At 44.3% G+C, this 24,949-nt stretch overlaps 55 non-coding genes across 55 annotated transcripts; 28 read left to right on the plus strand and 27 right to left on the minus strand.

Moving 5' to 3' along the window:
- Positions 1 to 123: 123 nt before the first annotated feature.
- On the plus strand, positions 124 to 197 carry trnai-aau (transfer RNA isoleucine (anticodon AAU)). The gene has a single exon. It is a non-coding gene; the product is annotated as a tRNA-Ile (tRNA).
- A 288-nt stretch (positions 198 to 485) lies between these two features.
- Positions 486 to 558, minus strand: trnaa-agc (transfer RNA alanine (anticodon AGC)). Its single transcript has one exon. It is a non-coding gene; the product is annotated as a tRNA-Ala (tRNA).
- Positions 559 to 891: 333 nt separating this feature from the next.
- Positions 892 to 965, plus strand: trnai-aau (transfer RNA isoleucine (anticodon AAU)). Its single transcript has one exon. It is a non-coding gene; the product is annotated as a tRNA-Ile (tRNA).
- A 694-nt stretch (positions 966 to 1,659) lies between these two features.
- trnai-aau (transfer RNA isoleucine (anticodon AAU)) lies at positions 1,660 to 1,733 on the plus strand. The gene has a single exon. It is a non-coding gene; the product is annotated as a tRNA-Ile (tRNA).
- Positions 1,734 to 2,427: 694 nt separating this feature from the next.
- trnai-aau (transfer RNA isoleucine (anticodon AAU)) lies at positions 2,428 to 2,501 on the plus strand. The gene has a single exon. It is a non-coding gene; the product is annotated as a tRNA-Ile (tRNA).
- Positions 2,502 to 2,790: 289 nt separating this feature from the next.
- On the minus strand, positions 2,791 to 2,863 carry trnaa-agc (transfer RNA alanine (anticodon AGC)). The gene has a single exon. It is a non-coding gene; the product is annotated as a tRNA-Ala (tRNA).
- Positions 2,864 to 3,195: 332 nt separating this feature from the next.
- On the plus strand, positions 3,196 to 3,269 carry trnai-aau (transfer RNA isoleucine (anticodon AAU)). Its single transcript has one exon. It is a non-coding gene; the product is annotated as a tRNA-Ile (tRNA).
- A 289-nt stretch (positions 3,270 to 3,558) lies between these two features.
- trnaa-agc (transfer RNA alanine (anticodon AGC)) lies at positions 3,559 to 3,631 on the minus strand. The gene has a single exon. It is a non-coding gene; the product is annotated as a tRNA-Ala (tRNA).
- A 333-nt stretch (positions 3,632 to 3,964) lies between these two features.
- Positions 3,965 to 4,038, plus strand: trnai-aau (transfer RNA isoleucine (anticodon AAU)). Its single transcript has one exon. It is a non-coding gene; the product is annotated as a tRNA-Ile (tRNA).
- Positions 4,039 to 4,327: 289 nt separating this feature from the next.
- Positions 4,328 to 4,400, minus strand: trnaa-agc (transfer RNA alanine (anticodon AGC)). Its single transcript has one exon. It is a non-coding gene; the product is annotated as a tRNA-Ala (tRNA).
- Positions 4,401 to 4,732: 332 nt separating this feature from the next.
- trnai-aau (transfer RNA isoleucine (anticodon AAU)) lies at positions 4,733 to 4,806 on the plus strand. The gene has a single exon. It is a non-coding gene; the product is annotated as a tRNA-Ile (tRNA).
- Positions 4,807 to 5,095: 289 nt separating this feature from the next.
- On the minus strand, positions 5,096 to 5,168 carry trnaa-agc (transfer RNA alanine (anticodon AGC)). Its single transcript has one exon. It is a non-coding gene; the product is annotated as a tRNA-Ala (tRNA).
- Positions 5,169 to 5,501: 333 nt separating this feature from the next.
- Positions 5,502 to 5,575, plus strand: trnai-aau (transfer RNA isoleucine (anticodon AAU)). The gene has a single exon. It is a non-coding gene; the product is annotated as a tRNA-Ile (tRNA).
- A 289-nt stretch (positions 5,576 to 5,864) lies between these two features.
- Positions 5,865 to 5,937, minus strand: trnaa-agc (transfer RNA alanine (anticodon AGC)). Its single transcript has one exon. It is a non-coding gene; the product is annotated as a tRNA-Ala (tRNA).
- Positions 5,938 to 6,269: 332 nt separating this feature from the next.
- Positions 6,270 to 6,343, plus strand: trnai-aau (transfer RNA isoleucine (anticodon AAU)). Its single transcript has one exon. It is a non-coding gene; the product is annotated as a tRNA-Ile (tRNA).
- A 289-nt stretch (positions 6,344 to 6,632) lies between these two features.
- Positions 6,633 to 6,705, minus strand: trnaa-agc (transfer RNA alanine (anticodon AGC)). The gene has a single exon. It is a non-coding gene; the product is annotated as a tRNA-Ala (tRNA).
- Positions 6,706 to 7,038: 333 nt separating this feature from the next.
- On the plus strand, positions 7,039 to 7,112 carry trnai-aau (transfer RNA isoleucine (anticodon AAU)). Its single transcript has one exon. It is a non-coding gene; the product is annotated as a tRNA-Ile (tRNA).
- Positions 7,113 to 7,401: 289 nt separating this feature from the next.
- Positions 7,402 to 7,474, minus strand: trnaa-agc (transfer RNA alanine (anticodon AGC)). Its single transcript has one exon. It is a non-coding gene; the product is annotated as a tRNA-Ala (tRNA).
- Positions 7,475 to 7,807: 333 nt separating this feature from the next.
- trnai-aau (transfer RNA isoleucine (anticodon AAU)) lies at positions 7,808 to 7,881 on the plus strand. The gene has a single exon. It is a non-coding gene; the product is annotated as a tRNA-Ile (tRNA).
- A 289-nt stretch (positions 7,882 to 8,170) lies between these two features.
- trnaa-agc (transfer RNA alanine (anticodon AGC)) lies at positions 8,171 to 8,243 on the minus strand. Its single transcript has one exon. It is a non-coding gene; the product is annotated as a tRNA-Ala (tRNA).
- Positions 8,244 to 8,576: 333 nt separating this feature from the next.
- On the plus strand, positions 8,577 to 8,650 carry trnai-aau (transfer RNA isoleucine (anticodon AAU)). The gene has a single exon. It is a non-coding gene; the product is annotated as a tRNA-Ile (tRNA).
- Positions 8,651 to 8,939: 289 nt separating this feature from the next.
- Positions 8,940 to 9,012, minus strand: trnaa-agc (transfer RNA alanine (anticodon AGC)). The gene has a single exon. It is a non-coding gene; the product is annotated as a tRNA-Ala (tRNA).
- A 333-nt stretch (positions 9,013 to 9,345) lies between these two features.
- On the plus strand, positions 9,346 to 9,419 carry trnai-aau (transfer RNA isoleucine (anticodon AAU)). The gene has a single exon. It is a non-coding gene; the product is annotated as a tRNA-Ile (tRNA).
- Positions 9,420 to 9,708: 289 nt separating this feature from the next.
- Positions 9,709 to 9,781, minus strand: trnaa-agc (transfer RNA alanine (anticodon AGC)). Its single transcript has one exon. It is a non-coding gene; the product is annotated as a tRNA-Ala (tRNA).
- Positions 9,782 to 10,114: 333 nt separating this feature from the next.
- On the plus strand, positions 10,115 to 10,188 carry trnai-aau (transfer RNA isoleucine (anticodon AAU)). Its single transcript has one exon. It is a non-coding gene; the product is annotated as a tRNA-Ile (tRNA).
- Positions 10,189 to 10,477: 289 nt separating this feature from the next.
- trnaa-agc (transfer RNA alanine (anticodon AGC)) lies at positions 10,478 to 10,550 on the minus strand. Its single transcript has one exon. It is a non-coding gene; the product is annotated as a tRNA-Ala (tRNA).
- A 333-nt stretch (positions 10,551 to 10,883) lies between these two features.
- On the plus strand, positions 10,884 to 10,957 carry trnai-aau (transfer RNA isoleucine (anticodon AAU)). The gene has a single exon. It is a non-coding gene; the product is annotated as a tRNA-Ile (tRNA).
- Positions 10,958 to 11,652: 695 nt separating this feature from the next.
- On the plus strand, positions 11,653 to 11,726 carry trnai-aau (transfer RNA isoleucine (anticodon AAU)). The gene has a single exon. It is a non-coding gene; the product is annotated as a tRNA-Ile (tRNA).
- Positions 11,727 to 12,015: 289 nt separating this feature from the next.
- trnaa-agc (transfer RNA alanine (anticodon AGC)) lies at positions 12,016 to 12,088 on the minus strand. The gene has a single exon. It is a non-coding gene; the product is annotated as a tRNA-Ala (tRNA).
- A 333-nt stretch (positions 12,089 to 12,421) lies between these two features.
- trnai-aau (transfer RNA isoleucine (anticodon AAU)) lies at positions 12,422 to 12,495 on the plus strand. The gene has a single exon. It is a non-coding gene; the product is annotated as a tRNA-Ile (tRNA).
- Positions 12,496 to 12,784: 289 nt separating this feature from the next.
- trnaa-agc (transfer RNA alanine (anticodon AGC)) lies at positions 12,785 to 12,857 on the minus strand. Its single transcript has one exon. It is a non-coding gene; the product is annotated as a tRNA-Ala (tRNA).
- A 333-nt stretch (positions 12,858 to 13,190) lies between these two features.
- trnai-aau (transfer RNA isoleucine (anticodon AAU)) lies at positions 13,191 to 13,264 on the plus strand. The gene has a single exon. It is a non-coding gene; the product is annotated as a tRNA-Ile (tRNA).
- Positions 13,265 to 13,553: 289 nt separating this feature from the next.
- trnaa-agc (transfer RNA alanine (anticodon AGC)) lies at positions 13,554 to 13,626 on the minus strand. The gene has a single exon. It is a non-coding gene; the product is annotated as a tRNA-Ala (tRNA).
- A 333-nt stretch (positions 13,627 to 13,959) lies between these two features.
- On the plus strand, positions 13,960 to 14,033 carry trnai-aau (transfer RNA isoleucine (anticodon AAU)). The gene has a single exon. It is a non-coding gene; the product is annotated as a tRNA-Ile (tRNA).
- Positions 14,034 to 14,727: 694 nt separating this feature from the next.
- On the plus strand, positions 14,728 to 14,801 carry trnai-aau (transfer RNA isoleucine (anticodon AAU)). Its single transcript has one exon. It is a non-coding gene; the product is annotated as a tRNA-Ile (tRNA).
- Positions 14,802 to 15,090: 289 nt separating this feature from the next.
- trnaa-agc (transfer RNA alanine (anticodon AGC)) lies at positions 15,091 to 15,163 on the minus strand. Its single transcript has one exon. It is a non-coding gene; the product is annotated as a tRNA-Ala (tRNA).
- Positions 15,164 to 15,496: 333 nt separating this feature from the next.
- On the plus strand, positions 15,497 to 15,570 carry trnai-aau (transfer RNA isoleucine (anticodon AAU)). Its single transcript has one exon. It is a non-coding gene; the product is annotated as a tRNA-Ile (tRNA).
- Positions 15,571 to 15,859: 289 nt separating this feature from the next.
- Positions 15,860 to 15,932, minus strand: trnaa-agc (transfer RNA alanine (anticodon AGC)). Its single transcript has one exon. It is a non-coding gene; the product is annotated as a tRNA-Ala (tRNA).
- Positions 15,933 to 16,628: 696 nt separating this feature from the next.
- On the minus strand, positions 16,629 to 16,701 carry trnaa-agc (transfer RNA alanine (anticodon AGC)). Its single transcript has one exon. It is a non-coding gene; the product is annotated as a tRNA-Ala (tRNA).
- Positions 16,702 to 17,397: 696 nt separating this feature from the next.
- On the minus strand, positions 17,398 to 17,470 carry trnaa-agc (transfer RNA alanine (anticodon AGC)). Its single transcript has one exon. It is a non-coding gene; the product is annotated as a tRNA-Ala (tRNA).
- Positions 17,471 to 17,803: 333 nt separating this feature from the next.
- Positions 17,804 to 17,877, plus strand: trnai-aau (transfer RNA isoleucine (anticodon AAU)). Its single transcript has one exon. It is a non-coding gene; the product is annotated as a tRNA-Ile (tRNA).
- Positions 17,878 to 18,572: 695 nt separating this feature from the next.
- trnai-aau (transfer RNA isoleucine (anticodon AAU)) lies at positions 18,573 to 18,646 on the plus strand. Its single transcript has one exon. It is a non-coding gene; the product is annotated as a tRNA-Ile (tRNA).
- Positions 18,647 to 18,935: 289 nt separating this feature from the next.
- On the minus strand, positions 18,936 to 19,008 carry trnaa-agc (transfer RNA alanine (anticodon AGC)). The gene has a single exon. It is a non-coding gene; the product is annotated as a tRNA-Ala (tRNA).
- Positions 19,009 to 19,704: 696 nt separating this feature from the next.
- Positions 19,705 to 19,777, minus strand: trnaa-agc (transfer RNA alanine (anticodon AGC)). Its single transcript has one exon. It is a non-coding gene; the product is annotated as a tRNA-Ala (tRNA).
- Positions 19,778 to 20,110: 333 nt separating this feature from the next.
- trnai-aau (transfer RNA isoleucine (anticodon AAU)) lies at positions 20,111 to 20,184 on the plus strand. The gene has a single exon. It is a non-coding gene; the product is annotated as a tRNA-Ile (tRNA).
- Positions 20,185 to 20,473: 289 nt separating this feature from the next.
- trnaa-agc (transfer RNA alanine (anticodon AGC)) lies at positions 20,474 to 20,546 on the minus strand. Its single transcript has one exon. It is a non-coding gene; the product is annotated as a tRNA-Ala (tRNA).
- Positions 20,547 to 21,240: 694 nt separating this feature from the next.
- On the minus strand, positions 21,241 to 21,313 carry trnaa-agc (transfer RNA alanine (anticodon AGC)). Its single transcript has one exon. It is a non-coding gene; the product is annotated as a tRNA-Ala (tRNA).
- Positions 21,314 to 21,646: 333 nt separating this feature from the next.
- On the plus strand, positions 21,647 to 21,720 carry trnai-aau (transfer RNA isoleucine (anticodon AAU)). Its single transcript has one exon. It is a non-coding gene; the product is annotated as a tRNA-Ile (tRNA).
- Positions 21,721 to 22,009: 289 nt separating this feature from the next.
- On the minus strand, positions 22,010 to 22,082 carry trnaa-agc (transfer RNA alanine (anticodon AGC)). The gene has a single exon. It is a non-coding gene; the product is annotated as a tRNA-Ala (tRNA).
- A 333-nt stretch (positions 22,083 to 22,415) lies between these two features.
- On the plus strand, positions 22,416 to 22,489 carry trnai-aau (transfer RNA isoleucine (anticodon AAU)). Its single transcript has one exon. It is a non-coding gene; the product is annotated as a tRNA-Ile (tRNA).
- Positions 22,490 to 22,778: 289 nt separating this feature from the next.
- On the minus strand, positions 22,779 to 22,851 carry trnaa-agc (transfer RNA alanine (anticodon AGC)). Its single transcript has one exon. It is a non-coding gene; the product is annotated as a tRNA-Ala (tRNA).
- Positions 22,852 to 23,547: 696 nt separating this feature from the next.
- On the minus strand, positions 23,548 to 23,620 carry trnaa-agc (transfer RNA alanine (anticodon AGC)). Its single transcript has one exon. It is a non-coding gene; the product is annotated as a tRNA-Ala (tRNA).
- A 333-nt stretch (positions 23,621 to 23,953) lies between these two features.
- trnai-aau (transfer RNA isoleucine (anticodon AAU)) lies at positions 23,954 to 24,027 on the plus strand. The gene has a single exon. It is a non-coding gene; the product is annotated as a tRNA-Ile (tRNA).
- A 289-nt stretch (positions 24,028 to 24,316) lies between these two features.
- Positions 24,317 to 24,389, minus strand: trnaa-agc (transfer RNA alanine (anticodon AGC)). Its single transcript has one exon. It is a non-coding gene; the product is annotated as a tRNA-Ala (tRNA).
- Positions 24,390 to 24,722: 333 nt separating this feature from the next.
- trnai-aau (transfer RNA isoleucine (anticodon AAU)) lies at positions 24,723 to 24,796 on the plus strand. Its single transcript has one exon. It is a non-coding gene; the product is annotated as a tRNA-Ile (tRNA).
- The last annotated feature ends 153 nt before the right edge of the window (positions 24,797 to 24,949 follow it).

Consider the following 24,949-nt stretch of genomic DNA (forward strand, 5'->3'; position numbering starts at 1 on the left):
GAGGTGTCAACTAATGTCTGTGCTTGGTCGATTACCGCAGACATCCCTCCTCATACCATTTGTATACTTTCATGGAACAGGCCTACCTCAGCCACACAACTTGCAGAAAGCCTCCATCATGTAGGCCGGTTAGCTCAGCTGGTTAGAGCGTGGTGCTAATAACGCCAAGGTCATGGGTTCGATCCCCATACGGGCCATTGATGATAGTCTTTTGGATCAGATATGAGGCGGATTAGTGTTATCTTGGGTCTCTCAAATGCCAACTTGTATGGTGGAGATCAGAAAGTCTTGTCGGACGGTGTGGACTCTTGACATGTGCGAGCCCTTATTGTTGAGTACTCATATAGTACGAATCATATGTTTAAGGTGACACATTCTAACAGAGATTTGGCATGTAGTGTGTGAAAAGAATTATGGAAGAGTCAGGGTCAAAAAACATGCACCAATTTTCTTTTTACTATCGAGCATGACTGAAATGCCTATAATGGAGAATGTGGGCATCGATCCCACTACCTCTCGCATGCTAAGCGAGCGCTCTACCACTTGAGCTAATTCCCCTACGAGGCTCAGTGCTCTTGTTGTTCAGATCCTGGACAAAAGCTCAAGTCCAAACTGAGAGTGCAAAGCTCTACAGACACTGCAATTGATGATTTTTACATTTCTTTACTGTGAACAGCTGCATGGACTTGCATTTTAGCAGTGGCTCAAAGGTTGAGTAGATTTAATTTGATCGTTGACCGCCAATCAACCAAGAAGAGAAGGAAACTGGAGGTGTCAACTAATGTCTGTGCTTGGTCGATTACCGCAGACATCCCTCCTCATACCATTTGTATACTTTCATGGAACAGGCCTACCTCAGCCACACAACTTGCAGAAAGTCTCCATCATGTAGGCCGGTTAGCTCAGCTGGTTAGAGCGTGGTGCTAATAACGCCAAGGTCATGGGTTCGATCCCCATACGGGCCATTGATGATAGTCTTTTGGATCAGATATGAGGCGGATTAGTGTTATTTTGGGTCTCTCAAATGCCAACTTGTATGGTGGAGATCAGAAAGTCTTGTCGGACGGTGTGGACTCTTGACATGTGCGAGCCCTTATTGTTGAGTACTCATATAGTACGAATCACATGTTTAAGGTGACACATTCTAACAGAGATTTGGCATGTAGTGTGTGAAAAGAATTATGGAAGAGTCAGGGTCAAAAATCATGCACCAATTTTCTTTTTACTATCGAGCATTACTGAAACGCCTATAATGTAGAATGTGGGCATCGATCCCACTACCTCTCGCATGCTAAGCGAGCGCTCTACCACTTGAGCTAATTCCCCTACTAGGCTCAGTGCTCTTGTTGTTCAGATCCTGGACAAAAGCTCAAGTCCAAACTGAGAGTACAAAGCTCTACAGACACTGCAATTGATGATTTTTACATTTCTTTACTGTGAACAGCTGCATGGACTTGCATTTTAGCAGTGGCTCAAAGGTTGAGTAGATTTAATTTGATCGTTGACCGCCAATCAACCAAGAAGAGAAGGAAACTGGAGGTGTCAACTAATGTCTGTGCTTGGTCGATTACCGCAGACATCCCTCCTCATACCATTTGTATACTTTCATGGAACAGGCCTACCTCAGCCACACAACTTGCAGAAAGCCTCCATCATCTAGGCCGGTTAGCTCAGCTGGTTAGAGCGTGGTGCTAATAACGCCAAGGTCATGGGTTCGATCCCCATACGGGCCATTGATGATAGTCTTTTGGATCAGATATGAGGCGGATTAGTGTTATTTTGGGTCTCTCAAATTCCAACTTGTATGGTGGAGATCAGAAAGTCTTGTCGGACGGTGTGGACTCTTGACATGTGCGAGCCCTTATTGTTGAGTACTCATATAGTACGAATCACATGTTTAAGGTGACACATTCTAACAGAGATTTGGCATGTAGTGTGTGAAAAGAATTATGGAAGCGTCAGGGTCAAAAAACATGCACCAATTTTCTTTTTCACTATCGAGCATGACTGAAATACCTATAATGGAGAATGTGGGCATCGATCCCACTACCTCTCGCATGCTAAGCGAGCGCTCTACCACTTGAACTAATTCCCCTACGAGGCTAATGCTCTTGTTGTTCAGATCCTGGACAAAAGCTCAAGTCCAAACTGAGAGTGCAAAGCTCTACAGACACTGCAATTGATGATTTTTACATTTCTTTACTGTGAACAGCTGCATGGACTTGCATTTTAGCAGTGGCTCAAAGGTTGAGTAGATTTAATTTGATCGTTGACCGCCAATCAACCAAGAAGAGAAGGAAACTGGAGGTGTCAACTAATGTCTGTGCTTGGTCGATTACCGCAGACATCCCTCCTCATACCATTTGTATACTTTCATGGAACAGGCCTACCTCAGCCACACAACTTGCAGAAAGCCTCCATCATGTAGGCCGGTTAGCTCAGCTGGTTAGAGCGTGGTGCTAATAACGCCAAGGTCATGGGTTCGATCCCCATACGGGCCATTGATGATAGTCTTTTGGATCAGATATGAGGCGGATTAGTGTTATTTTGGGTCTCTCAAATTCCAACTTGTATGGTGGAGATCAGAAAGTCTTGTCGGACGGTGTGGACTCTTGACATGTGCGAGCCCTTATTGTTGAGTACTCATATAGTACGAATCACATGTTTAAGGTGACACATTCTAACAGAGATTTGGCATGTAGTGTGTGAAAAGAATTATGGAAGCGTCAGGGTCAAAAAACATGCACCAATTTTCTTTTTCACTATCGAGCATGACTGAAATACCTATAATGGAGAATGTGGGCATCGATCCCACTACCTCTCGCATGCTAAGCGAGCGCTCTACCACTTGAGCTAATTCCCCTACGAGGCTAATGCTCTTGTTGTTCAGATCCTGGACAAAAGCTCAAGTCCAAACTGAGAGTGCAAAGCTCTACAGACACTGCAATTGATGATTTTTACATTTCTTTACTGTGAACAGCTGCATGGACTTGCATTTTAGCAGTGGCTCAAAGGTTGAGTAGATTTAATTTGATCGTTGACCGCCAATCAACCAAGAAGAGAAGGAAACTGGAGGTGTCAACTAATGTCTGTGCTTGGTCGATTACCACAGACATCCCTCCTCATACCATTTGTATACTTTCATGGAACAGGCCTACCTCAGCCACACAACTTGCAGAAAGCCTCCATCATGTAGGCCGGTTAGCTCAGCTGTTTAGAGCGTGGTGCTAATAACGCCAAGGTCATGGGTTCGATCCCCATACGGGCCATAGATGATAGTCTTTTGGATCAGATATGAGGCGGATTAGTGTTATTTTGGGTCTCTCAAATTCCAACTTGTATGGTGGAGATCAGAAAGTCTTGTCGGACGGTGTGGACTCTTGACATGTGCGAGCCCTTATTGTTGAGTACTCATATAGTACGAATCACATGTTTAAGGTGACACATTCTAACAGAGATTTGGCATGTAGTGTGTGAAAAGAATTATGGAAGCGTCAGGGTCAAAAAACATGCACCAATTTTCTTTTTCACTATCGAGCATGACTGAAATGCCTATAATGGAGAATGTGGGCATCGATCCCACTACCTCTCACATGCTAAGCGAGCGCTCTACCACTTGAGCTAATTCCCCTAATAGGCTCAGTGCTTTTGTTGTTCAGATCCTGGACAAAAGCTCAAGTCCAAACTGAGAGTGCAAAGCTCTACAGACACTGCAATTGATGATTTTTACATTTCTTTACTGTGAACAGCTGCATGGACTTGCATTTTAGCAGTGGCTCAAAGGTTGAGTAGATTTAATTTGATCGTTGACCGCCAATCAACCAAGAAGAGAAGGAAACTCGAGGTGTCAACTAATGTCTGTGCTTGGTCGATTACCGCAGACATCCCTCCTCATACCATTTGTATACTTTCATGGAACAGGCCTACCTCAGCCACACAACTTGCAGAAAGACTCCATCATGTAGGCCGGTTAGCTCAGCTGGATAGAGCGTGGTGCTAATAACGCCAAGGTCATGGGTTCGATCCCCATACGGGCCATTGATGATAGTCTTTTGGATCAGATATGAGGCGGATTAGTGTTATTTTGGGTCTCTCAAATTCCAACTTGTATGGTGGAGATCAGAAAGTCTTGTCGGACGGTGTGGACTCTTGACATGTGCGAGCCCTTATTGTTGAGTACTCATATAGTACGAATCACATGTTTAAGGTGACACATTCTAACTGAGATTTGGCATGTAGTGTGTGAAAAGAATTATGGAAGCGTCAGGGTCAAAAAACATGCACCAATTTTCTTTTTCACTATCGAGCATGACTGAAATACCTATAATGGAGAATGTGGGCATCGATCCCACTACCTCTCGCATGCTAAGCGAGCGCTCTACCACTTGAGCTAATTCCCCTACGAGGCTAATGCTCTTGTTGTTCAGATCCTGGACAAAAGCTCAAGTCCAAACTGAGAGTGCAAAGCTCTACAGACACTGCAATTGATGATTTTTACATTTCTTTACTGTGAACAGCTGCATGGACTTGCATTTTAGCAGTGGCTCAAAGGTTGAGTAGATTTAATTTGATCGTTGACCGCCAATCAACCAAGAAGAGAAGGAAACTGGAGGTGTCAACTAATGTCTGTGCTTGGTCGATTACCGCAGACATCCCTCCTCATACCATTTGTATACTTTCATGGAACAGGCCTACCTCAGCCACACAACTTGCAGAAAGCCTCCATCATGTAGGCCGGTTAGCTCAGCTGTTTAGAGCGTGGTGCTAATAACGCCAAGGTCATGGGTTCGATCCCCATACGGGCCATAGATGATAGTCTTTTGGATCAGATATGAGGCGGATTAGTGTTATTTTGGGTCTCTCAAATTCCAACTTGTATGGTGGAGATCAGAAAGTCTTGTCGGACGGTGTGGACTCTTGACATGTGCGAGCCCTTATTGTTGAGTACTCATATAGTACGAATCACATGTTTAAGGTGACACATTCTAACAGAGATTTGGCATGTAGTGTGTGAAAAGAATTATGGAAGCGTCAGGGTCAAAAAACATGCACCAATTTTCTTTTTCACTATCGAGCATGACTGAAATGCCTATAATGGAGAATGTGGGCATCGATCCCACTACCTCTCACATGCTAAGCGAGCGCTCTACCACTTGAGCTAATTCCCCTAATAGGCTCAGTGCTTTTGTTGTTCAGATCCTGGACAAAAGCTCAAGTCCAAACTGAGAGTGCAAAGCTCTACAGACACTGCAATTGATGATTTTTACATTTCTTTACTGTGAACAGCTGCATGGACTTGCATTTTAGCAGTGGCTCAAAGGTTGAGTAGATTTAATTTGATCGTTGACCGCCAATCAACCAAGAAGAGAAGGAAACTCGAGGTGTCAACTAATGTCTGTGCTTGGTCGATTACCGCAGACATCCCTCCTCATACCATTTGTATACTTTCATGGAACAGGCCTACCTCAGCCACACAACTTGCAGAAAGACTCCATCATGTAGGCCGGTTAGCTCAGCTGGATAGAGCGTGGTGCTAATAACGCCAAGGTCATGGGTTCGATCCCCATACGGGCCATTGATGATAGTCTTTTGGATCAGATATGAGGCGGATTAGTGTTATTTTGGGTCTCTCAAATTCCAACTTGTATGGTGGAGATCAGAAAGTCTTGTCGGACGGTGTGGACTCTTGACATGTGCGAGCCCTTATTGTTGAGTACTCATATAGTACGAATCACATGTTTAAGGTGACACATTCTAACTGAGATTTGGCATGTAGTGTGTGAAAAGAATTATGGAAGCGTCAGGGTCAAAAAACATGCACCAATTTTCTTTTTCACTATCGAGCATGACTGAAATACCTATAATGGAGAATGTGGGCATCGATCCCACTACCTCTCGCATGCTAAGCGAGCGCTCTACCACTTGAGCTAATTCCCCTACGAGGCTAATGCTCTTGTTGTTCAGATCCTGGACAAAAGCTCAAGTCCAAACTGAGAGTGCAAAGCTCTACAGACACTGCAATTGATGATTTTTACATTTCTTTACTGTGAACAGCTGCATGGACTTGCATTTTAGCAGTGGCTCAAAGGTTGAGTAGATTTAATTTGATCGTTGACCGCCAATCAACCAAGAAGAGAAGGAAACTGGAGGTGTCAACTAATGTCTGTGCTTGGTCGATTACCGCAGACATCCCTCCTCATACCATTTGTATACTTTCATGGAACAGGCCTACCTCAGCCACACAACTTGCAGAAAGCCTCCATCATGTAGGCCGGTTAGCTCAGCTGTTTAGAGCGTGGTGCTAATAACGCCAAGGTCATGGGTTCGATCCCCATACGGGCCATAGATGATAGTCTTTTGGATCAGATATGAGGCGGATTAGTGTTATTTTGGGTCTCTCAAATTCCAACTTGTATGGTGGAGATCAGAAAGTCTTGTCGGACGGTGTGGACTCTTGACATGTGCGAGCCCTTATTGTTGAGTACTCATATAGTACGAATCACATGTTTAAGGTGACACATTCTAACAGAGATTTGGCATGTAGTGTGTGAAAAGAATTATGGAAGCGTCAGGGTCAAAAAACATGCACCAATTTTCTTTTTCACTATCGAGCATGACTGAAATGCCTATAATGGAGAATGTGGGCATCGATCCCACTACCTCTCACATGCTAAGCGAGCGCTCTACCACTTGAGCTAATTCCCCTAATAGGCTCAGTGCTTTTGTTGTTCAGATCCTGGACAAAAGCTCAAGTCCAAACTGAGAGTGCAAAGCTCTACAGACACTGCAATTGATGATTTTTACATTTCTTTACTGTGAACAGCTGCATGGACTTGCATTTTAGCAGTGGCTCAAAGGTTGAGTAGATTTAATTTGATCGTTGACCGCCAATCAACCAAGAAGAGAAGGAAACTCGAGGTGTCAACTAATGTCTGTGCTTGGTCGATTACCGCAGACATCCCTCCTCATACCATTTGTATACTTTCATGGAACAGGCCTACCTCAGCCACACAACTTGCAGAAAGACTCCATCATGTAGGCCGGTTAGCTCAGCTGGATAGAGCGTGGTGCTAATAACGCCAAGGTCATGGGTTCGATCCCCATACGGGCCATTGATGATAGTCTTTTGGATCAGATATGAGGCGGATTAGTGTTATTTTGGGTCTCTCAAATTCCAACTTGTATGGTGGAGATCAGAAAGTCTTGTCGGACGGTGTGGACTCTTGACATGTGCGAGCCCTTATTGTTGAGTACTCATATAGTACGAATCACATGTTTAAGGTGACACATTCTAACAGAGATTTGGCATGTAGTGTGTGAAAAGAATTATGGAAGCGTCAGGGTCAAAAAACATGCACCAATTTTCTTTTTCACTATCGAGCATGACTGAAATGCCTATAATGGAGAATGTGGGCATCGATCCCACTACCTCTCGCATGCTAAGCGAGCGCTCTACCACTTGAGCTAATTCCCCTACGAGGCTCAGTGCTCTTGTTGTTCAGATCCTGGACAAAAGCTCAAGTCCAAACTGAGAGTGCAAAGCTCTACAGACACTGCAATTGATGATTTTTACATTTCTTTACTGTGAACAGCTGCATGGACTTGCATTTTAGCAGTGGCTCAAAGGTTGAGTAGATTTAATTTGATCGTTGACCGCCAATCAACCAAGAAGAGAAGGAAACTGGAGGTGTCAACTAATGTCTGTGCTTGGTCGATTACCGCAGACATCCCTCCTCATACCATTTGTATACTTTCATGGAACAGGCCTACCTCAGCCACACAACTTGCAGAAAGACTCCATCATGTAGGCCGGTTAGCTCAGCTGGATAGAGCGTGGTGCTAATAACGCCAAGGTCATGGGTTCGATCCCCATACGGGCCATTGATGATAGTCTTTTGGATCAGATATGAGGCGGATTAGTGTTATTTTGGGTCTCTCAAATTCCAACTTGTATGGTGGAGATCAGAAAGTCTTGTCGGACGGTGTGGACTCTTGACATGTGCGAGCCCTTATTGTTGAGTACTCATATAGTACGAATCACATGTTTAAGGTGACACATTCTAACAGAGATTTGGCATGTAGTGTGTGAAAAGAATTATGGAAGCGTCAGGGTCAAAAAACATGCACCAATTTTCTTTTTCACCATCGAGCATGACTGAAATGCCTAAAATGGAGAATGTGGGCATCGATCCCACTACCTCTCGCATGCTAAGCGAGCGCTCTACCACTTGAGCTAATTCCCCTAATAGGCTCAGTGCTTTTGTTGTTCAGATCCTGGACAAAAGCTCAAGTCCAAACTGAGAGTGCAAAGCTCTACAGACACTGCAATTGATGATTTTTACATTTCTTTACTGTGAACAGCTGCATGGACTTGCATTTTAGCAGTGGCTCAAAGGTTGAGTAGATTTAATTTGATCGTTGACCGCCAATCAACCAAGAAGAGAAGGAAACTGGAGGTGTCAACTAATGTCTGTGCTTGGTCGATTACCGCAGACATCCCTCCTCATACCATTTGTATACTTTCATGGAACAGGCCTACCTCAGCCACACAACTTGCAGAAAGCCTCCATCATGTAGGCCGGTTAGCTCAGCTGGTTAGAGCGTGGTGCTAATAACGCCAAGGTCATGGGTTCGATCCCCATACGGGCCATTGATGATAGTCTTTTGGATCAGATATGTGGCGGATTAGTGTTATTTTGGGTCTCTCAAATGCCAACTTGTATGGTGGAGATCAGAAAGTCTTGTCGGACGGTGTGGACTCTTGACATGTGCAAGCCCTTATTGTTGAGTACTCATATAGTACGAATCACATGTTTAAGGTGACACATTCTAACAGAGATTTGGCATGTAGTGTGTGAAAAGAATTATGGAAGCGTCAGGGTCAAAAACCATGCACCAATTTACTTTTTCACTATCGAGCATGACTGAAATTCCTATAATGGAGAATGTGGGCATCGATCCCACTACCTCTCGCATGCTAAGCGAGCGCTCTACCACTTGAGCTAATTCCCCTAGCAGGCTCAGTACTCTTGTTGTTCACATCCTGGACAAAAGCTCAAGTCCAAACTGAGAGTGCAAAGCTCTACAGACACTGCAATTGATGATTTTTACATTTCTTTACTGTGAACAGCTGCATGGACTTGCATTTTAGCAGTGGCTCAAAGGTTGAGTAGATTTAATTTGATCGTTGACCACCAATCAACCAAGAAGAGAAGGAAACTGGAGGTGTCAACTAATGTCTGTGCTTGGTCGATTACCGCAGACATCCCTCCTCATACCATTTGTATACTTTCATGGAACAGGCCTACCTCAGCCACACAACTTGCAGAAAGCCTCCATCATGTAGGCCGGTTAGCTCAGCTGGTTAGAGCGTGGTGCTAATAACGCCAAGGTCATGGGTTCGATCCCCATACGGGCCATTGATGATAGTCTTTTGGATCAGATATGAGGCGGATTAGTGTTATTTTGGGTCTCTCAAATGCCAACTTGTATGGTGGAGATCAGAAAGTCTTGTCGGACGGTGTGGACTCTTGACATGTGCAAGCCCTTATTGTTGAGTACTCATATAGTACGAATCACATGTTTAAGGTGACACATTCTAACAGAGATTTGGCATGTAGTGTGTGAAAAGAATTATGGAAGCGTCAGGGTCAAAAAACATGCACCAATTTTCTTTTTCACTATCGAGCATGACTGAAATGCCTATAATGGAGAATGTGGGCATCGATCCCACTACCTCTCGCATGCTAAGCGAGCGCTCTACCACTTGAGCTAATTCCCCTAGTAGGCTCAGTGCTCTTGTTGTTCAGATCCTGGACAAAAGCTCAAGTCCAAACTGAGAGTGCAAAGCTCTACAGACACTGCAATTGATGATTTTTACATTTCTTTACTGTGAACAGCTGCATGGACTTGCATTTTAGCAGTGGCTCAAAGGTTGAGTAGATTTAATTTGATCGTTGACCGCCAATCAACCAAGAAGAGAAGGAAACTGGAGGTGTCAACTAATGTCTGTGCTTGGTCGATTACCGCAGACATCCCTCCTCATACCATTTGTATACTTTCATGGAACAGGCCTACCTCAGCCACACAACTTGCAGAAAGCCTCCATCATGTAGGCCGGTTAGCTCAGCTGGTTAGAGCGTGGTGCTAATAACGCCAAGGTCATGGGTTCGATCCCCATACGGGCCATTGATGATAGTCTTTTGGATCAGATATGAGGCGGATTAGTGTTATTTTGGGTCTCTCAAATGCCAACTTGTATGGTGGAGATCAGAAAGTCTTGTCGGACGGTGTGGACTTTTGACATGTGCAAGCCCTTATTGTTGAGTACTCATATAGTACGAATCACATGTTTAAGGTGACACATTCTAACAGAGATTTGGCATGTAGTGTGTGAAAAGAATTATGGAAGCGTCAGGGTCAAAAAACATGCACCAATTTTCTTTTTCACTATCGAGCATGACTGAAATGCCTATAATGGAGAATGTGGGCATCGATCCCACTACCTCTCGCATGCTAAGCGAGCGCTCTACCACTTGAGCTAATTCCCCTTGTAGGCTCAGTGCTCTTGTTGTTCAGATCCTGGACAAAAGCTCAAGTCCAAACTGAGAGTGCAAAGCTCTACAGACACTGCAATTGATGATTTTTACATTTCTTTACTGTGAACAGCTGCATGGACTTGCATTTTAGCAGTGGCTCAAAGGTTGAGTAGATTTAATTTGATCGTTGACCGCCAATCAACCAAGAAGAGAAGGAAACTGGAGGTGTCAACTAATGTCTGTGCTTGGTCGATTACCGCAGACATCCCTCCTCATACCATTTGTATACTTTCATGGAACAGGCCTACCTCAGCCACACAACTTGCAGAAAGCCTCCATCATGTAGGCCGGTTAGCTCAGCTGGTTAGAGCGTGGTGCTAATAACGCCAAGGTCATGGGTTCGATCCCCATACGGGCCATTGATGATAGTCTTTTGGATCAGATATGAGGCGGATTAGTGTTATTTTGGGTCTCTCAAATGCCAACTTGTATGGTGGAGATCAGAAAGTCTTGTCGGACGGTGTGGACTTTTGACATGTGCGAGCCCTTATTGTTGAGTACTCATATAGTACGAATCACATGTTTAAGGTGACACATTCTAACAGAGATTTGGCATGTAGTGTGTGAAAAGAATTATGGAAGCGTCAGGGTCAAAAAACATGCACCAATTTTCTTTTTCACTATCGAGCATGACTGAAATGCCTATAATGGAGAATGTGGGCATCGATCCCACTACCTCTCGCATGCTCAGCGAGCGCTCTACCACTTGAGCTAATTCCCCTTGTAGGCTCAGTGCTCTTGTTGTTCAGATCCTGGACAAAAGCTCAAGTCCAAACTGAGAGTGCAAAGCTCTACAGACACTGCAATTGATGATTTTTACATTTCTTTACTGTGAACAGCTGCATGGACTTGCATTTTAGCAGTGGCTCAAAGGTTGAGTAGATTTAATTTGATCGTTGACCGCCAATCAACCAAGAAGAGAAGGAAACTGGAGGTGTCAACTAATGTCTGTGCTTGGTCGATTACCGCAGACATCCCTCCTCATACCATTTGTATACTTTCATGGAACAGGCCTACCTCAGCCACACAACTTGCAGAAAGACTCCATCATGTAGGCCGGTTAGCTCAGCTGGTTAGAGCGTGGTGCTAATAACGCCAAGGTCATGGGTTCGATCCACATACGGGCCATTGATGATAGTCTTTTGGATCAGATATGAGGCGGATTAGTGTTATTTTGGGTCTCTCAAATGCCAACTTGTATGGTGGAGATCAGAAAGTCTTGTCGGACGGTGTGGACTTTTGACATGTGCAAGCCCTTATTGTTGAGTACTCATATAGTACGAATCACATGTTTAAGGTGACACATTCTAACAGAGATTTGGCATGTAGTGTGTGAAAAGAATTATGGAAGCGTCAGGGTCAAAAAACATGCACCAATTTTCTTTTTCACTATCGAGCATGACTGAAATGCCTATAATGGAGAATGTGGGCATCGATCCCACTACCTCTCGCATGCTAAGCGAGCGCTCTACCACTTGAGCTAATTCCCCTTGTAGGCTCAGTGCTCTTGTTGTTCAGATCCTGGACAAAAGCTCAAGTCCAAACTGAGAGTGCAAAGCTCTACAGACACTGCAATTGATGATTTTTACATTTCTTTACTGTGAACAGCTGCATGGACTTGCATTTTAGCAGTGGCTCAAAGGTTGAGTAGATTTAATTTGATCGTTGACCGCCAATCAACCAAGAAGAGAAGGAAACTGGAGGTGTCAACTAATGTCTGTGCTTGGTCGATTACCGCAGACATCCCTCCTCATACCATTTGTATACTTTCATGGAACAGGCCTACCTCAGCCACACAACTTGCAGAAAGCCTCCATCATCTAGGCCGGTTAGCTCAGCTGGTTAGAGCGTGGTGCTAATAACGCCAAGGTCATGGGTTCGATCCCCATACGGGCCATTGATGATAGTCTTTTGGATCAGATATGTGGCGGATTAGTGTTATTTTGGGTCTCTCAAATGCCAACTTGTATGGTGGAGATCAGAAAGTCTTGTCGGACGGTGTGGACTCTTGACATGTGCAAGCCCTTATTGTTGAGTACTCATATAGTACGAATCACATGTTTAAGGTGACACATTCTAACAGAGATTTGGCATGTAGTGTGTGAAAAGAATTATGGAAGCGTCAGGGTCAAAAACCATGCACCAATTTACTTTTTCACTATCGAGCATGACTGAAATGCCTATAATGGAGAATGTGGGCATCGATCCCACTACCTCTCGCATGCTAAGCGAGCGCTCTACCACTTGAGCTAATTCCCCTAGTAGGCTCAGTGCTCTTGTTGTTCAGATCCTGGACAAAAGCTCAAGTCCAAACTGAGAGTGCAAAGCTCTACAGACACTGCAATTGATGATTTTTACATTTCTTTACTGTGAACAGCTGCATGGACTTGCATTTTAGCAGTGGCTCAAAGGTTGAGTAGATTTAATTTGATCGTTGACCGCCAATCAACCAAGAAGAGAAGGAAACTGGAGGTGTCAACTAATGTCTGTGCTTGGTCGATTACCGCAGACATCCCTCCTCATACCATTTGTATACTTTCATGGAACAGGCCTACCTCAGCCACACAACTTGCAGAAAGCCTCCATCATGTAGGCCGGTTAGCTCAGCTGGTTAGAGCGTGGTGCTAATAACGCCAAGGTCATGGGTTCGATCCCCATACGGGCCATTGATGATAGTCTTTTGGATCAGATATGAGGCGGATTAGTGTTATTTTGGGTCTCTCAAATGCCAACTTGTATGGTGGAGATCAGAAAGTCTTGTCGGACGGTGTGGACTTTTGACATGTGCAAGCCCTTATTGTTGAGTACTCATATAGTACGAATCACATGTTTAAGGTGACACATTCTAACAGAGATTTGGCATGTAGTGTGTGAAAAGAATTATGGAAGCGTCAGGGTCAAAAAACATGCACCAATTTTCTTTTTCACTATCGAGCATGACTGAAATGCCTATAATGGAGAATGTGGGCATCGATCCCACTACCTCTCGCATGCTAAGCGAGCGCTCTACCACTTGAGCTAATTCCCCTTGTAGGCTCAGTGCTCTTGTTGTTCAGATCCTGGACAAAAGCTCAAGTCCAAACTGAGAGTGCAAAGCTCTACAGACACTGCAATTGATGATTTTTACATTTCTTTACTGTGAACAGCTGCATGGACTTGCATTTTAGCAGTGGCTCAAAGGTTGAGTAGATTTAATTTGATTGTTGACCGCCAATCAACCAAGAAGAGAAGGAAACTGGAGGTGTCAACTAATGTCTGTGCTTGGTCGATTACCGCAGACATCCCTCCTCATACCATTTGTATACTTTCATGGAACAGGCCTACCTCAGCCACACAACTTGCAGAAAGACTCCATCATGTAGGCCGGTTAGCTCAGCTGGTTAGAGCGTGGTGCTAATAACGCCAAGGTCATGGGTTCAATCCCCATACGGGCCATTGATGATAGTCTTTTGGATCAGATATGAGGCGGATTAGTGTTATTTGGGTCTCTCAAATGCCAACTTGTATGGTGGAGATCAGAAAGTCTTGTCGGACGGTGTGGACTTTTGACATGTGCAAGCCCTTATTGTTGAGTACTCATATAGTACGAATCACATGTTTAAGGTGACACATTCTAACAGAGATTTGGCATGTAGTGTGTGAAAAGAATTATGGAGGCGTCAGGGTCAAAAAACATGCACCAATTTTCTTTTTCACTATCGAGCATGACTGAAATGCCTATAATGGAGAATGTGGGCATCGATCTCACTACCTCTCGCATGCTAAGCGAGCGCTCTACCACTTGAGCTAATTCACCTACGAGGCTCAGTGTTCTTGTTGTTCAGATCCTGGACAAAAGCTCAAGTCCAAACTGAGAGTGCAAAGCTCTACAGACACTGCAATTGATGATTTTTACATTTCTTTACTGTGAACAGCTGCATGGACTTGCATTTTAGCAGTGGCTCAAAGGTTGAGTAGATTTAATTTGATCGTTGACCGCCAATCAACCAAGAAGAGAAGGAAACTGGAGGTGTCAACTAATGTCTGTGCTTGGTCGATTACCGCAGACATCCCTCCTCATACCATTTGTATACTTTCATGGAACAGGCCTACCTCAGCCACACAACTTGCAGAAAGCCTCCATCATGTAGGCCGGTTAGCTCAGCTGGTTAGAGCGTGGTGCTAATAACGCCAAGGTCATGGGTTCGATCCCCATACGGGCCATTGATGATAGTCTTTTGGATCAGATATGAGGCGGATTAGTGTTATTTTGGGTCTCTCAAATGCCAACTTGTATGGTGGAGATCAGAAAGTCTTGTCGGACGGTGTGGACTTTTGACATGTGCAAGCCCTTATTGTTGAGTACTCATATAGTACGAATCACATGTTTAAGGTGACACATTCTAACAGAGATTTGGCATGTAGTGTGTGAAAAGAATTATGGAAGCGTCAGGGTCAAAAAACATGCACCAATTTTCTTTTTCACTATCGAGCATGACTGAAATGCCTATAATGGAGAATGTGGGCATCGATCCCACTACCTCTCGCATGCTAAGCGAGCGCTCTACCACTTGAGCTAATTCCCCTTGTAGGCTCAGTGCTCTTGTTGTTCAGATCCTGGACAAAAGCTCAAGTCCAAACTGAGAGTGCAAAGCTCTACAGACACTGCAATTGATGATTTTTACATTTCTTTACTGTGAACAGCTGCATGGACTTGCATTTTAGCAGTGGCTCAAAGGTTGAGTAGATTTAATTTGATCGTTGACCGCCAATCAACCAAGAAGAGAAGGAAACTGGAGGTGTCAACTAATGTCTGTGCTTGGTCGATTACCGCAGACATCCCTCCTCATACCATTTGTATACTTTCATGGAACAGGCCTACCTCAGCCACACAACTTGCAGAAAGACTCCATCATGTAGGCCGGTTAGCTCAGCTGGTTAGAGCGTGGTGCTAATAACGCCAAGGTCATGGGTTCGATCCCCATACGGGCCATTGATGATAGTCTTTTGGATCAGATATGAGGCGGATTAGTGTTATTTTGGGTCTCTCAAATGCCAACTTGTATGGTGGAGATCAGAAAGTCTTGTCGGACGGTGTGGACTTTTGACATGTGCAAGCCCTTATTGTTGAGTACTCATATAGTACGAATCACATGTTTAAGGTGACACATTCTAACAGAGATTTGGCATGTAGTGTGTGAAAAGAATTATGGAAGCGTCAGGGTCAAAAAACATGCACCAATTTTCTTTTTCACTATCGAGCATGACTGAAATGCCTATAATGGAGAATGTGGGCATCGATCCCACTACCTCTCGCATGCTAAGCGAGCGCTCTACCACTTGAGCTAATTCCCCTTGTAGGCTCAGTGCTCTTGTTGTTCAGATCCTGGACAAAAGCTCAAGTCCAAACTGAGAGTGCAAAGCTCTACAGACACTGCAATTGATGATTTTTACATTTCTTTACTGTGAACAGCTGCATGGACTTGCATTTTAGCAGTGGCTCAAAGGTTGAGTAGATTTAATTTGATCGTTGACCGCCAATCAACCAAGAAGAGAAGGAAACTGGAGGTGTCAACTAATGTCTGTGCTTGGTTGATTACCGCAGACATCCCTCCTCATACCATTTGTATACTTTCATGGAACAGGCCTACCTCAGCCACACAACTTGCAGAAAGACTCCATCATGTAGGCCGGTTAGCTCAGCTGGTTAGAGAGTGGTGCTAATAATGCCAAGGTCATGGGTTCGATCCCCATACGGGCCATTGATGATAGTCTTTTGGATCAGATATGAGGCGGATTAGTGTTATTTTGGGTCTCTCAAATGCCAACTTGTATGGTGGAGATCAGAAAGTCTTGTCGGACGGTGAGGACTCTTGACATGTGCAAGCCCTTATTGTTGAGTACTCATATAGTACGAATCACATGTTTAAGGTGACACATTCTAACAGAGATTTGGCATGTAGTGTGTGAAAAGAATTATGGAAGCGTCAGGGTCAAAAAACATGCACCAATTTTCTTTTTCACTATCGAGCATGACTGAAATGCCTATAATGGAGAATGTGGGCATCGATCCCACTACCTCTCGCATGCTAAGCGAGCGCTCTACCACTTGAGCTAATTCCCCTTGTAGGCTCAGTGCTCTTGTTGTTCAGATCCTGGACAAAAGCTCAAGTCCAAACTGAGAGTGCAAAGCTCTACAGACACTGCAATTGATGATTTTTACATTTCTTTACTGTGAACAGCTGCATGGACTTGCATTTTAGCAGTGGCTCAAAGGTTGAGTAGATTTAATTTGATCGTTGACCGCCAATCAACCAAGAAGAGAAGGAAACTGGAGGTGTCAACTAATGTCTGTGCTTGGTTGATTACCGCAGACATCCCTCCTCATACCATTTGTATACTTTCATGGAACAGGCCTACCTCAGCCACACAACTTGCAGAAAGACTCCATCATGTAGGCCAGTTAGCTCAGCTGGTTAGAGAGTGGTGCTAATAATGCCAAGGTCATGGGTTCGATCCCCATACGGGCCATTGATGATAGTCTTTTGGATCAGATATGAGGCGGATTAGTGTTATTTTGGGTCTCTCAAATGCCAACTTGTATGGTGGAGATCAGAAAGTCTTGTCGGACGGTGAGGACTCTTGACATGTGCAAGCCCTTATTGTTGAGTACTCATATAGTACGAATCACATGTTTAAGGTGACACATTCTAACAGAGATTTGGCATGTAGTGTGTGAAAAGAATTATGGAGGCGTCAGGGTCAAAAAACATGCACCAATTTTCTTTTTCACTATCGAGCATGACTGAAATGCCTATAATGGAGAATGTGGGCATCGATCCCACTACCTCTCGCATGCTAAGCGAGCGCTCTACCACTTGAGCTAATTCCCCTTGTAGGCTCAGTGCTCTTGTTGTTCAGATCCTGGACAAAAGCTCAAGTCCAAACTGAGAGTGCAAAGCTCTACAGACACTGCAATTGATGATTTTTACATTTCTTTACTGTGAACAGCTGCATGGACTTGCATTTTAGCAGTGGCTCAAAGGTTGAGTAGATTTAATTTGATCGTTGACCGCCAATCAACCAAGAAGAGAAGGAAACTGGAGGTGTCAACTAATGTCTGTGCTTGGTCGATTACCGCAGACATCCCTCCTCATACCATTTGTATACTTTCATGGAACAGGCCTACCTCAGCCACACAACTTGCAGAAAGACTCCATCATGTAGGCCGGTTAGCTCAGCTGGTTAGAGCGTGGTGCTAATAACGCCAAGGTCATGGGTTCGATCCCCATACGGGCCATTGATGATAGTCTTTTGGATCAGATATGAGGCGGATTAGTGTTATTTTGGGTCTCTCAAATGCCAACTTGTATGGTGGAGATCAGAAAGTCTTGTCGGACGGTGTGGACTCTTGACATGTGCAAGCCCTTATTGTTGAGTACTCATATAGTACGAATCACATGTTTAAGGTGACACATTCTAACAGAGATTTGGCATGTAGTGTGTGAAAAGAATTATGGAGGCGTCAGGGTCAAAAAACATGCACCAATTTTCTTTTTCACTATCGAGCATGACTGAAATGCCTATAATGGAGAATGTGGGCATCGATCTCACTACCTCTCGCATGCTAAGCGAGCGCTCTACCACTTGAGCTAATTCACCTACGAGGCTCAGTGTTCTTGTTGTTCAGATCCTGGACAAAAGCTCAAGTCCAAACTGAGAGTGCAAAGCTCTACAGACACTGCAATTGATGATTTTTACATTTCTTTACTGTGAACAGCTGCATGGACTTGCATTTTAGCAGTGGCTCAAAGGTTGAGTAGATTTAATTTGATCGTTGACCGCCAATCAACCAAGAAGAGAAGGAAACTGGAGGTGTCAACTAATGTCTGTGCTTGGTCGATTACCGCAGACATCCCTCCTCATACCATTTGTATACTTTCATGGAACAGGCCTACCTCAGCCACACAACTTGCAGAAAGCCTCCATCATGTAGGCCGGTTAGCTCAGCTGGTTAGAGCGTGGTGCTAATAACGCCAAGGTCATGGGTTCGATCCCCATACGGGCCATTGATGATAGTCTTTTGGATCAGATATGAGGCGGATTAGTGTTATTTTGGGTCTCTCAAATGCCAACTTGTATGGTGGAGATCAGAAAGTCTTGTCGGACGGTGTGGACTTTTGACATGTGCAAGCCCTTATTGTTGAGTACTCATATAGTACGAATCACATGTTTAAGGTGACACATTCTAACAGAGATTTGGCATGTAGTGTGTGAAAAGAATTATGGAAGCGTCAGGGTCAAAAAACATGCACCAATTTTCTTTTTCACTATCGAGCATGACTGAAATGCCTATAATGGAGAATGTGGGCATCGATCCCACTACCTCTCGCATGCTAAGCGAGCGCTCTACCACTTGAGCTAATTCCCCTTGTAGGCTCAGTGCTCTTGTTGTTCAGATCCTGGACAAAAGCTCAAGTCCAAACTGAGAGTGCAAAGCTCTACAGACACTGCAATTGATGATTTTTACATTTCTTTACTGTGAACAGCTGCATGGACTTGCATTTTAGCAGTGGCTCAAAGGTTGAGTAGATTTAATTTGATCGTTGACCGCCAATCAACCAAGAAGAGAAGGAAACTGGAGGTGTCAACTAATGTCTGTGCTTGGTCGATTACCGCAGACATCCCTCCTCATACCATTTGTATACTTTCATGGAACAGGCCTACCTCAGCCACACAACTTGCAGAAAGACTCCATCATGTAGGCCGGTTAGCTCAGCTGGTTAGAGAGTGGTGCTAATAATGCCAAGGTCATGGGTTCGATCCCCATACGGGCCATTGATGATAGTCTTTTGGATCAGATATGAGGCGGATTAGTGTTATTTTGGGTCTCTCAAATGCCAACTTGTATGGTGGAGATCAGAAAGTCTTGTCGGACGGTGTGGACTCTTGACATGTGCAAGTCCTTATTGTTGAGTACTCATATAGTACGAATCACATGTTTAAGGTGACACATTCTAACAGAGATTTGGCATGTAGTGTGTGAAAAGAATTATGGAAGCGTCAGGGTCAAAAAACATGCACCAATTTTCTTTTTCACTATCGAGCATGACTGAAATGCCTATAATGGAGAATGTGGGCATCGATCCCACTACCTCTCGCATGCTAAGCGAGCGCTCTACCACTTGAGCTAATTCCCCTTGTAGGCTCAGTGCTCTTGTTGTTCAGATCCTGGACAAAAGCTCAAGTCCAAACTGAGAGTGCAAAGCTCTACAGACACTGCAATTGATGATTTTTACATTTCTTTACTGTGAACAGCTGCATGGACTTGCATTTTAGCAGTGGCTCAAAGGTTGAGTAGATTTAATTTGATCGTTGACCGCCAATCAACCAAGAAGAGAAGGAAACTGGAGGTGTCAACTAATGTCTGTGCTTGGTCGATTACCGCAGACATCCCTCCTCATACCATTTGTATACTTTCATGGAACAGGCCTACCTCAGCCACACAACTTGCAGAAAGACTCCATCATGTAGGCCGGTTAGCTCAGCTGGTTAGAGCGTGGTGCTAATAACGCCAAGGTCATGGGTTCGATCCCCATACGGGCCTTTGATGATAGTCTTTTGGATCAGATATGAGGCGGATTAGTGTTATTTTGGGTCTCTCAAATGCCAACTTGTATGGTGGAGATCAGAAAGTCTTGTCGGACGGTGTGGACTTTTGACATGTGCAAGCCCTTATTGTTGAGTACTCATATAGTACGAATCACATGTTTAAGGTGACACATTCTAACAGAGATTTGGCATGTAGTGTGTGAAAAGAATTATGGAAGCGTCAGGGTCAAAAAACATGCACCAATTTTCTTTTTCACTATCGAGCATGACTGAAATGCCTATAATGGAGAATGTGGGCATCGATCCCACTACCTCTCGCATGCTAAGCGAGCGCTCTACCACTTGAGCTAATTCCCCTTGTAGGCTCAGTGCTCTTGTTGTTCAGATCCTGGACAAAAGCTCAAGTCCAAACTGAGAGTGCAAAGCTCTACAGACACTGCAATTGATGATTTTTACATTTCTTTACTGTGAACAGCTGCATGGACTTGCATTTGAGCAGTGGCTCAAAGGTTGAGTAGATTTAATTTGATCGTTGACCGCCAATCAACCAAGAAGAGAAGGAAACTGGAGGTGTCAACTAATGTCTGTGCTTGGTCGATTACCGCAGACATCCCTCCTCATACCATTTGTATACTTTCATGGAACAGGCCTACCTCAGCCACACAACTTGCAGAAAGCCTCCATCATGTAGGCCGGTTAGCTCAGCTGGTTAGAGAGTGGTGCTAATAATGCCAAGGTCATGGGTTCGATCCCCATACGGGCCATTGATGATAGTCTTTTGGATCAGATATGAGGCGGATTAGTGTTATTTTGGGTCTCTCAAATGCCAACTTGTATGGTGGAGATCAGAAAGTCTTGTCGGACGGTGTGGACTCTTGACGTGCAAGCCCTTATTGTTGAGTACTCATATAGTACGAATCACATGTTTAAGGTGACACATTCTAACAGAGATTTGGCATGTAGTGTGTGAAAAGAATTATGGAAGCGTCAGGGTCAAAAAACATGCACCAATTTTCTTTTTCACTATCGAGCATGACTGAAATGCCTATAATGGAGAATGTGGGCATCGATCCCACTACCTCTCGCATGCTAAGCGAGCGCTCTACCACTTGAGCTAATTCCCCTTGTAGGCTCAGTGCTCTTGTTGTTCAGATCCTGGACAAAAGCTCAAGTCCAAACTGAGAGTGCAAAGCTCTACAGACACTGCAATTGATGATTTTTACATTTCTTTACTGTGAACAGCTGCATGGACTTGCATTTTAGCAGTGGCTCAAAGGTTGAGTAGATTTAATTTGATCGTTGACCGCCAATCAACCAAGAAGAGAAGGAAACTGGAGGTGTCAACTAATGTCTGTGCTTGGTCGATTACCGCAGACATCCCTCCTCATACCATTTGTATACTTTCATGGAACAGGCCTACCTCAGCCACACAACTTGCAGAAAGCCTCCATCATGTAGGCCGGTTAGCTCAGCTGGTTAGAGCGTGGTGCTAATAACGCCAAGGTCATGGGTTCGATCCCCATACGGGCCATTGATGATAGTCTTTTGGATCAGATATGAGGCGGATTAGTGTTATTTTGGGTCTCTCAAATTCCAACTTGTATGGTGGAGATCAGAAAGTCTTGTCGGACGGTGTGGACTCTTGACATGTGCGAGCCCTTATTGTTGAGTACTCATATAGTACGAATCACATGTTTAAGGTGACACATTCTAACAGAGATTTGGCATGTAGTGTGTGAAAAGAATTATGGAAGCGTCAGGGTCAAAAAACATGCACCAATTTTCTTTTTCACTATCGAGCATGACTGAAATGCCTATAATGGAGAATGTGGGCATCGATCCCACTACCTCTCGCATGCTAAGCGAGCGCTCTACCACTTGAGCTAATTCCCCTACTAGGCTCAGTGCTCTTGTTGTTCAGATCCTGGACAAAAGCTCAAGTCCAAACTGAGAGTGCAAAGCTCTACAGACACTGCAATTGATGATTTTTACATTTCTTTACTGTGAACAGCTGCATGGACTTGCATTTTAGCAGTGGCTCAAAGGTTGAGTAGATTTAATTTGATCGTTGACCGCCAATCAACCAAGAAGAGAAGGAAACTGGAGGTGTCAACTAATGTCTGTGCTTGGTCGATTACCGCAGACATCCCTCCTCATACCATTTGTATACTTTCATGGAACAGGCCTACCTCAGCCACACAACTTGCAGAAAGCCTCCATCATGTAGGCCGGTTAGCTCAGCTGGTTAGAGCGTGGTGCTAATAACGCCAAGGTCATGGGTTCGATCCCCATACGGGCCATTGATGATAGTCTTTTGGATCAGATATGAGGCGGATTAGTGTTATTTTGGGTCTCTCAAATGCCAACTTGTATGGTGGAGATCAGAAAGTCTTGTCGGACGGTGTGGACTCTTGACATGTGCAAGCCCTTATTGTTGAGTACTCATATAGTACGAATCACATGTTTAAGGTGACACATTCTAACAGAGATTTGGCATGTAGTGTGTGAAAAGAATTATGGAAGTGTCAGGGTCAAAAAACATGCACCAATTTTCTTTTTCACTATCGAGCATGACTGAAATGCCTATAATGGAGAATGTGGGCATCGATCCCACTACCTCTCGCATGCTAAGCGAGCGCTCTACCACTTGAGCTAATTCCCCTTGTAGGCTCAGTGCTCTTGTTGTTCAGATCCTGGACAAAAGCTCAAGTCCAAACTGAGAGTGCAAAGCTCTACAGACACTGCAATTGATGATTTTTACATTTCTTTACTGTGAACAGCTGCATGGACTTGCATTTTAGCAGTGGCTCAAAGGTTGAGTAGATTTAATTTGATCGTTGACCGCCAATCAACCAAGAAGAGAAGGAAACTGGAGGTGTCAACTAATGTCTGTGCTTGGTCGATTACCGCAGACATCCCTCCTCATACCATTTGTATACTTTCATGGAACAGGCCTACCTCAGCCACACAACTTGCAGAAAGACTCCATCATGTAGGCCGGTTAGCTCAGCTGGTTAGAGCGTGGTGCTAATAACGCCAAGGTCATAGGTTCGATCCCCATACGGGCCATTGATGATAGTCTTTTGGATCAGATATGAGGCGGATTAGTGTTATTTTGGGTCTCTCAAATGCCAACTTGTATGGTGGAGATCAGAAAGTCTTGTCGGACGGTGTGGACTCTTGACATGTGCGAGCCCTTATTGTTGAGTACTCATATAGTACGAATCACATGTTTAAGGTGACACATTCTAACAGAGATTTGGCATGTAGTGTGTGAAAAGAATTATGGAAGCGTCAGGGTCAAAAAACATGCACCAATTTTCTTTTTCACTATCGAGCATGACTGAAATGCCTATAATGGAGAATGTGGGCATCGATCCCACTACCTCTCGCATGCTAAGCGAGCGCTCTACCACTTGAGCTAATTCCCCTAGGAAGCTCAGTGCTCTTGTTGTTCAGATCCTGGACAAAAGCTCAAGTCCAAACTGAGAGTGCAAAGCTCTACAGACACTGCAATTGATGATTTTTACATTTCTTTACTGTGAACAGCTGCATGGACTTGCATTTTAGCAGTGGCTCAAAGGTTGAGTAGATTTAATTTGATCGTTGACCGCCAATCAACCAAGAAGAGAAGGAAACTGGAGGTGTCAACTAATGTCTGTGCTTGGTCGATTACCGCAGACATCCCTCCTCATACCATTTGTATACTTTCATGGAACAGGCCTACCTCAGCCACACAACTTGCAGAAAGCCTCCATCATGTAGGCCGGTTAGCTCAGCTGGTTAGAGCGTGGTGCTAATAACGCCAAGGTCATGGGTTCGATCCCCATACGGGCCATTGATGATAGTCTTTTGGATCAGATATGAGGCGGATTAGTGTTATTTTGGGTCTCTCAAATTCCAACTTGTATGGTGGAGATCAGAAAGTCTTGTCGGACGGTGTGGACTCTTGACATGTGCGAGCCCTTATTGTTGAGTACTCATATAGTACGAATCACATGTTTAAGGTGACACATTCTAACAGAGATTTGGCATGTAGTGTGTGAAAAGAATTATGGAAGCGTCACGGTCAAAAAACATGCACCAATTTTCTTTTTCACTATCGAGCATGACTGAAATGCCTATAATGGAGAATGTGGGCATCGATCCCACTACCTCTCGCATGCTAAGCGAGCGCTCTACCACTTGAGCTAATTCCCCTACTAGGCTCAGTGCTCTTGTTGTTCAGATCCTGGACAAAAGCTCAAGTCCAAACTGAGAGTGCAAAGCTCTACAGACACTGCAATTGATGATTTTTACATTTCTTTACTGTGAACAGCTGCATGGACTTGCATTTTAGCAGTGGCTCAAAGGTTGAGTAGATTTAATTTGATCGTTGACCGCCAATCAACCAAGAAGAGAAGGAAACTGGAGGTGTCAACTAATGTCTGTGCTTGGTCGATTACCGCAGACATCCCTCCTCATACCATTTGTATACTTTCATGGAACAGGCCTACCTCAGCCACACAACTTGCAGAAAGCCACCATCATGTAGGCCGGTTAGCTCAGCTGGTTAGAGCGTGGTGCTAATAACGCCAAGGTCATGGGTTCGATCCCCATACGGGCCATTGATGATAGTCTTTTGGATCAGATATGAGGCGGATTAGTGTTGTTTTGGGTCTTTCAAATTCCAACTTGTATGGTGGAGATCAGAAAGTCTTGTCGGACGGTGTGGACTCTTGACATGTGCGAGCCCTTATTGTTGAGTACTCATATAGTAC

Source organism: Brachyhypopomus gauderio, unplaced genomic scaffold (genome assembly GCF_052324685.1).
Source record: "Brachyhypopomus gauderio isolate BG-103 unplaced genomic scaffold, BGAUD_0.2 sc77, whole genome shotgun sequence".
Lineage (NCBI taxonomy): Eukaryota > Metazoa > Chordata > Actinopteri > Gymnotiformes > Hypopomidae > Brachyhypopomus > Brachyhypopomus gauderio.